Genomic DNA, 9,324 nt, shown 5'->3' on the forward strand with positions numbered 1-9,324 from the left:
GGGTCATAACTTTCCTTTCAAGGAGTAAGCGTCTTTTAATTTCATGGCTGCAGTCACCATCTGTAGTGATTTTGGAGCCCAGAAAAATAGTCTGATACTGTTTCCACTGTTTCCCCATCTATTTCCCATGAAGTGATGGGAACAGATGCCATGATCTTCGTTTTCTGAGTGTTGAGCTTTAAGCCAACTTTTTCACTCTCCACTTTCACTTTCATCAAGAGGCTTTTTAGTTCCTCTTCACTTTCTGCCATAAGAGTGGTGTCATCTGCATATCTGAGGTTATTGATACTTCTCCCGGCAATCTTGATTCCAGCTTGTGTTTCTTCCAGCCCAGCGTTTCTCATGATGTACTCTGCATATAAGTTAAATAAGCAGGGTGACAATATACAGCCTTGATGTACTCCTTTTCCTATTTGGAACCAGTCTGTTTTTCCATGTCCAGTTCTAATTGTTGCTTCCTGACCTGCATACAAATTTCTCAACAGGCAGATCAGGTGGTCTGGTATTCCCATCTCTCTCAGAATTTTCCACAGTTTATTGTGATCCACACAGTCAAAGGCTTTGGCATAGTCAATAAAGCAGAAATAGATGCTTTTCTGGAACTCTCTTGCTTTTTCCATGATCCAGCGGATGTTGGCAACTGCATATAAAAGAATGAAATCAAAACACTCCCTAACTACATACACAAAAATAAACTCAAAATGGATTAAAGACCTAAATGTAAGGTCAAATACTGTAAAACTCTTTGAGGAAAACATAAGGAAAGTATTCTGACATAAATCAGAGTAAGATCTTTTTGACCCACCTCCTAGAGTAATGAAAATAAAAATAAACAAGTGGGACCTAATTAAACTTATAATCTTCTGCACAGCAAAGGAAACCATAAACAAAATCAAAAGACAACCCTCAGAATGGGAGAAAATATTTGCAAATGAAGCAATTGACAAGGCATTAATCACCAAAATACTCGAACAGCTCATACAGCTCAATACCAACCAACCCACTCAAAAGTGGCTGTAGGACCTAAATAGACATCTCTCCAGGGAAGACATACAGATGGCCACAAGGCACATGAAGAGATGTTCAACATCACAACTGTTAAAGAATTGAGTCAAAACTACAGTAAGGTATCACCTAACACAGATCAGAATGGCCAACATCAAGAAATCTGCAAACAAACAAATGTTGGAGAGGGTGTGGATAGAAAGAAGCCCTCCTACACTGTTGGTAGGGATGTAAATTGATACAGTTACTATGGATAACAGAATGGAGATCCTTAAAATGTTAAAAGTAGAGCTATTATATGACCCAGCTACTCCAACTCCCAGGCATATAGATGGAGAAGACCGTAATTCTAAAAGATACAGGCACCCCGATATTCACTGTAGCACTATTCACAGTAGGACATGGAAGCAACCTAGATGTCCATTGACGGAGGAACCGATAAAGATGTGGTAGATATATAGAATGGAATTTAATCAGCAATGAGAAAGAACAAAATAATATCATTTGCAGCACCATAGATGGGCCTGAGATTGTCCTATTGAGTGAAGTCAGAGAGAAATAAATATCACATGATATCACTTACATGTACAATCTAAAAAAATTGTAAAAATGAACTTATTTTCAAAACAGATATAGACTCAACAAACTTATGTAACCAAAGAAGAAAGGTCGGGTGAGAGAGGACATAAATTAGGAGATTGAGATTAATATATGAGCACTGCTATATATAAAACAGATAATCAACAGGACCTACTGTATACTGTATAGCATAGGGAAGTCTACTCAATGATCTATAATAACTTATATGGGAAAAGAATCTTTAAAAATAAAGGATACATGAATATGTATAACTAAAACTAACACATTGATGTATGCTGGGAACTAACACGTAACATTGTACATCAACTATATTATAAAATAAAATTTAAACATAAAATAGCAAAAATTAAAGGTTAAAAAAAGTAGGAATTTACACTAACTGCTGTTTACCAGTGAAAATGATGAACTGTTTTTTAAAGTAATGTGTGTTGGTCAATAGGAGTGGGTTATCTGACCTTTCAACACTAACAGCCTTTAACTTTTCCCAAAACTGACACATTTTATTCCTTCTGCATTGTCCCCTTGTAGGTGCATTAGTCTAGGCATCTCAGGGGGATTCTTGTCACTGATCTATTCCAAATAGTAGAATCTTGTGCTCTAGTTCTGCTCACCGAAGAAGCAATAGTGTGTCTTTAATTCAGGACTCTGCCCATTACTATTCAACTCTAACCTGAAGGCAGGGCCACTCTTGTAACTCTCCTGTTCTGAATTCAGAACTTCACATCACACACAGAAGCTGACCATTGATTCTTACAGTACAATGAGTGTCAAAGAAGGAAATCATTTGATAATGAATTTGATCCAGGGATGTTTACATTTCTGGATTAAAATCTGTACTTATGGAAAATAAAGGCATTTTGAAATTGTTAAAGTATATTAAAAATATCAAGAAAGAAGAAAGAAGTAACTAGTTATGTACAAGAGAATTCCCATACAGTGGTGAATTGGGTTTTCAGCAAAAATTTTGTAGGACGTAAGGGAGTTGGAAAATATATTCAAAGTGATGAAAGCAAAAACAAAAACAAACCAAGAATACTCTTCTGTCAAGGCTATCATTCATATTTGAAGAAGAGATAAAGACTTTTATAGAGAAGCAAAAACTAAGAGAATTCTGAAACATTAGACTGGTTTTAGACAAAAAAAAGTTCAAGACATTTCTCTAAGGAGAAAATACTACAATTACAAATATAAAATCTCATTTTATATTTGGGAAAACATATAGTAAAGCTGGAGAAGGAAATGGCAACCCACTCCAGTATTCTTGCCTGGAGAATTCCATGGACAGAGGAACCTTGCAGGCTGTAGTCCATGGGGTCGCAAGAATCGGACACAACTGAATGACTTTGACTTGACTTGACTATAGTAAAGTTAGTAGATTCGGAACTTATAAAGCTATTTGGAAGGCTAAAAGAGAAAAATAGTAAAAGCATCTATAGCCACAATAAGCAATTAAACACACAAAACAAAATAGGTAGGGAGTTTGGGATCAATAGTACACACTGTAATATTTAAAATGGATAACCTACTGTATATAGTACAGGGAACTCAGCCTACTGTTATGTGACAGCTTGGATGGGAGGGAGTTTGGGGGAAGAGTATACATATGCATATGTATGACTGAGTCCCTTTGCTGTCCACCTGAAATTATCACAACATTGTTAAGTGGTTATACTCAAATATAAGTTTTTTACAAAAAAAGACATCATGAGGGAGAGAATAAGAATGCAGACTTGTTAGGACATGTTTAAACTTAAGTGATCCACTTAAGATCATCACAATCAGAAACTATATAGATAGAAAAAAAGGGAATAGGATTCAAACAAAACACTGAAATTGGTCATCAAATCACAAGGTGAGAGAGCAAAGAAGAAAAGAACAAAAACCAACTGCTTATCAGTAATTACTTTAAGTGTAATAACAATAAACACATATTGCCTATCAATAATTATTTTAAATGTAAATAGACTAAACACTCCAATAAAAAAACATAGGGTGACTGAATAGATTTTTGCTGCTAAGTCACTTCAGTTGTGTCTGACTCTGTGCGACCCCATAAATGGAAGCCCGCCAGGCACCCCCATCCCTGGGATTCTCCAGGCAAGAAACTGGAGTGGGTTGCCATTTTCTTCTCTAATGCATGAAAGTGAAAAGTGAAAGGGAAGTCGTTCAGTCATGTCGGACTCGTAGCGACCCCATGGACTCCAGCCCACCAGGCTCCTCTGTCCATGGGATTTTCCAGGCAAGAGTACTGGAGTGGGGTGCCATAATCTATTAAAAAATAGAATTAATTTTTTAAAATCTATTAAAATAGATGAAAAACAATGACCCCTGTAGGACACTTACTTCAGATCTAAAGCACGCACAGACTGAAAATGGAAAAAATGGAAACAGAAGAGAGCAGTGGCAGGAGGAGAGAGTGGGACTAATTGAGAGGATGCATGGAAACATGTATGTTACCTTTGTAAAACAGCCAGCAAGTGAGGATTTGGAGTGACACAGGGAGCTCAAACCAGTGTTCTGTGTCGACCTGCAGTGGTGGGGTGGGTGGGAGGTGGGAGGGACATATGTATATCTGTGGCTGATTCGTGCTGATGTGTAACAGGGGTCAACACAATACTGTAGAGCAATTTCCTCTAATTAAAAATAAAAAAGAAGAACTACATCAAATAAAAAACACTTTAAGACTGCAACAAGAGATAAAGAAAGAGGGACATTACATAACAACAAAGGATCAACCCAATAAGAGGATATTGTAAATATTTTTGCACTCAACGTAGAAACACCTAAATACATCAATATAGCAGACATAAAGGAAGATATTGACAGTAATACAATAATGTCAATAGAAAAGTATATTAATACCTCCACTTACATCATTGGATGAATCATCCTAATAGAAAATCAATAAGAAGAATCTAGCCTCAAATACATTACACCAGATAAGCTTAACAAATAATATTTCACTGCATAACAGCAGACTACACATTACCTTTAAGTGTACATGGGAGATTTGCCAGGATAGATCATATGCTAAGATACAAAACAAGTCTCAGTCCATTTAAAAAGACTGGAATCAAATTAAGCATCTTTTCTGACCACAGTGTTATGAGACTAGATCAAATACAAGAAAACCTGCAATAATACAGTCATGTGGAGGGTAAACAATATGCTACTAAAAAAAAAAAAAAAAAAACCTATGGGTAAAGAAATTAAAGACAGAATAAAGAATACCTGGAGATAGACAATAATGAAAACACAATGATCCAAAATATATGGGCCTTAGCAAATGGAATTCTAAGAGGGAAGTTTATTGCAATTCAAACCCACTTTAGGAAACAAGAAAAATCTCAAAGTAATCTAACCTTACTGCTAAGGGAACTAGAAGAATAAAAAACCCCAAAGTTATAGAAGGAAAGAATTCATAAGATCAGAGCAGAAATAAATGAAATAGACACTAAGAAAATAGAAAAGATCAATGGAACTAGGAGCTGTTCCTTTAAAAAATAAACAAAATTGATAAATCTTCATCTAGAACATCTAGTCTAGTCATCAAGAACAAAAAAAGGACCCAAATACATAAAGTCAGAAATGAAAGAGAAGTTATACCAACACCATAGAAATACAAAGGGTTATTAGAAATTACTATGAACAATTATATGTCAATAAAATGGACACTCTAGAGAAAATGGATAAATTCCTAGAAATGTACAATCTCCTAAGACCAAATCAGGAAGAAATAAAAGATATGAACATACCAATTATAAGTAATGAAATTGAATCAGTCATCAAAAGCCTTCAACAAACAAAAGTCCAGGATCAGATTCATCACAAAAGATTTTAACCAAACATATAAAGAAGAGTTAACTATCCTTCTCAAAACTATTCCAAAAACTGCAGAGGAAGGAATGCTTTTGAACTCATCCTACAAGGTCAGCATCACCATGATAACAAAACAATACAAAGATGCCATCAAAAAAATTACAGGCCAGTATGACTGCCAAACACAGATGCAAAAATCCTCAGCAAAATATTAGCAAGCCAAATTCAGTAATGCATTAAAATGGTCATACCCCATGAGTAACTGGGATTTATCCTATAGAGGCAAGAACTGTTCAATATCCACAAAACACTTTAGTGCATGATATAGTATATTAACACATTTAAAGATGAAAATTATATGATCATCTCAATAGATTTAGAAAGAGTTTTTGACAAAATTCAACACTCATTCATGGAAACAACTAAAAATTAGGGAATAGAGGGAACATATCTCAACAAATGCTATTTATGACACACCTACACTCCTCTTACTCACTGATGAAAAGTGGGAAGTATTTCCTCCAAAATCAGACTCAAGACAAGAATACCAGCTCTTACTCCTTCTATTCAACATGGTATAGGAAAGCCTAGCCACAGCAACAGACAATAAAAGGCATCCAGCTTAGCAGGGAAGAAGTAAAACTGTCATTATTTGTGGATGGCATAACTATATGTAGAAAATCCTAAAGATGCCACAAAAAGCTATCAGAATAAATGAATTCAGGAAAGTTTCAGAATGCATAATTAATATATTGAAGTCTATTGCATTTCTTTATACCACTGATGAACTATCAGAGAAAATTTTAAAAAGTAAAATTGCATCTAAAAGAATAAGATACCTCAGAATACATCTAGCTAAGTGTATGAATGAACCATATTGAGAAAAATATAAGCCCCTGATGAAAAAATTGGAAGATGTTACAAATGGAGAAGATATATATTGCAATAAGTAGTATTGTTAAAATGGCCAGGATCTCTACAGATTCAATGCAATTCATGGCATTTTTTCACAAAACCAGAGGCAATAATCCTAAATCTTGTATGGAACCACAAGAACTATCTCAAATAGCCAAAACAATCTTGAGAAATAAGAGCAGAGCTGGGGTATCAGGCTTCCTAATTTCAAACTATCCTGCACAGCTACAGTCATTAAACCATACGGTGATGGCAGAAAGACACACAAATCAATGGAACAGAACAGAGAGCCTGGAAAGATTCAATGCTTATATGGACAATTCATCTTTAGCAAGGGAGGAAAGAATATTCAGTGGGGAAAAGATAGTCTCTTCAATAAATAGTGTTGGAAAAACTGGACAGCTACAAGGAAAACAATCCCACTGGACTTTTTTTTCACAAAATATACAAAAATAAACTCAAAATGGATTAAAAATTGTATAAAACACTTGAAAGCTTAAAACCCTGATTAGAAAACATGGGCAGTAAGCTCTTTGACATCAGCTATATATATATATAATATATATTATGTATATGTACGTGTTTTGGTTTGGTTTTGGTTTCCCTGGTGGCTCAGACAGTAAAGCATCTGTCTACAATACATATGTTATGACTCAGAGGGCAGACAGAATGAAAACCACACAGAAAACTAATCAAACTGATCATATGGATCACAGCCTTGTCTAACTCAATGAAACTGTGAGCCATGCCATGTAGGGCCAGCCAAGATGGACAGCTTACAGTGGAGAGTTCTGACAAAATGTGGTCCTCTGGAGAAGGGAATGGCTCTTCAGCATCTTGCCTTGAGAACTCCACGAACAATATGAAAAGGCAAAAAGATATGACACTGAAAGATGAACTCCCCAGGTTGGTAGGTGCCCAATATGCTACTGGAGAACAGTGGAGAAATAGCTCCAGAAGGAATGAAGAGGCTGAGCCAAAGTGGAAACAACGCCCCACTTGTGGATGTGCTTGTGGTGAAAGTAAAGTCCGATGCTGTAAGAACAATAGTGCATAGGAACCTGGAACATTAGGTCCATGACAAGGTAAACTGGAAGTGGTGAAACAGGAGATGGCAAGAGTGAATATTGTCATTTTAGGAATCAGCAAACCAAAATAGACCAGAATGGGTGAATATAATTTAGATAACCATTATATCTACTACTATGGCAAAAATCCCTAAGAAGAAATGGAGTAGTTCTCATAGTTATCAAAAGAGTCTGAAATGCAGTACTTGGGTGCAGTCTCAAAAATGACAGAATGGTCTCTGTTCATTTTCAAGGCAAACTATTCAATATCACAGTGATCCAAGTCTATGCCCTAACTACTAATGCAGAAGAGGCTGAAGATGAACAGTTCTATGAAAACGTATAAGACCTTCTAGAACTAACATCAAAAGAAAGATGTCCTTTTCATCATACGGGAATGGAATGCAAAAATAGGAAGTCAAAAAACACCTGGAGTAACCAGCAATTCTGGCACTGGAATACAAAATGCAGCAGTACAAAGACTAACAGAGTTTTTCAGGAGAACAGACAGGTCACAGCAAACATCCTCTTCCAACTACACAAGAGGTGATTCTACATATGGACATCACCAGATGGTCAATAGCGAAATCAGACTGATTATATTCTTTGCAGTCACAGATGGAGAAGCTCTATACAGTCAGCAAAAACAAGACCAGAAGCTGATTGTGGTTCAGATTATGAACTCCTTGTTTCCAAATTCAAATATAAATTGAAGAAACTAGGGAAAGCCACTAGACCCTTCAGGAATGACCTAAATCAATCTTTTATGATTATACAAAGTGACAAATAGATCCAAGGATTAGATCTGATAGAGTGCTTGAAGAACTATGGATAGAATTTCTTAACATTGTACAGGAGGTAGGGATCAAGACCATCCTCAAGGAGAAAAAGTGCAAAAAGGCAAAATAGTTGTCTGAGGAGACCTTATGAATAGTAGAGAAAAGAAGAAAAGCAAAAGGCAAAGCAGAAAAGGAAAGATATACCCATTTAAATCCACAGTTTCAAAGGATAGCAAGGGGAGATAAGAAAGCCTTCCTCAGTGATCAATACAAAGAAAGAGAAAAGATACAATACAATAGGAAAGACTAGAGATCTCTTCAAGAAAATTAGAGATACCAAGGGAACATTTCATGTAAAGATGGCCACAATAAAGGACAGAAATGGTATGGACCTAACAGAAGTAGAAGATATTAGGAAGAGTTGGCAAGAATACACATAAGAACTATACAAAAAAGATCTTAAAAACCTAGATAACAATGATGGTGTGATCACTCACATAGAGCCCAATATCCTGGAGTGCCAAGTCAAGTGAGCCTTAGGAAATATCATTATGAACAAAGTTAGTGGAAGTGATGGAATTCCAGCTGAGCTATTTCAAATCCTAAAAGATGGTGCTGTGAAAGTGCTGCACTTAGTATGCCAGCAAATTTGGAAAACTCAGCAGTGTTATACAGGACTGGAAAAGATCAGTTTTCATTCCAATCCTGAAAAATGTTCAAACTACCAGACACTTACTCTCATTTCACATGCTAGCAAAGTAATGCTCAAAATTCTTCAAGCTAGGCTTCAGTACATGAACCGAGAACTTCCAGATGTTGAAGCTGAATTTAGAAAGGGCAGAGAAACCAGAGGTCAAATTGCTGACATCTGTTGGGTCATAGAAACAGCAAGAGAGTTCCAGAAAAACATCTCTTCTGCTTCATTGACTACTCTAAAGACTTTGACTATGTGGATCACAACAAATTGTGGGAAAATTTTAGAGATGCAAATACCAGACCACCCTACCTCCCACCTGAGAAAACTGTATGCAGGTCAAGAAGCAACAGTTAGAACTGGACATGGAACAACAGACTGGTTCAAGATTGGGAAAGGAGTACATCAAGGCTGTGTATTGTCACCCTACTTATTTAACTTAAAT

Source organism: Bison bison, unplaced genomic scaffold (assembly GCF_000754665.1).
Source record: "Bison bison bison isolate TAMUID 2011002044 unplaced genomic scaffold, Bison_UMD1.0 scf7180017864514, whole genome shotgun sequence".
NCBI lineage: Eukaryota > Metazoa > Chordata > Mammalia > Artiodactyla > Bovidae > Bison > Bison bison.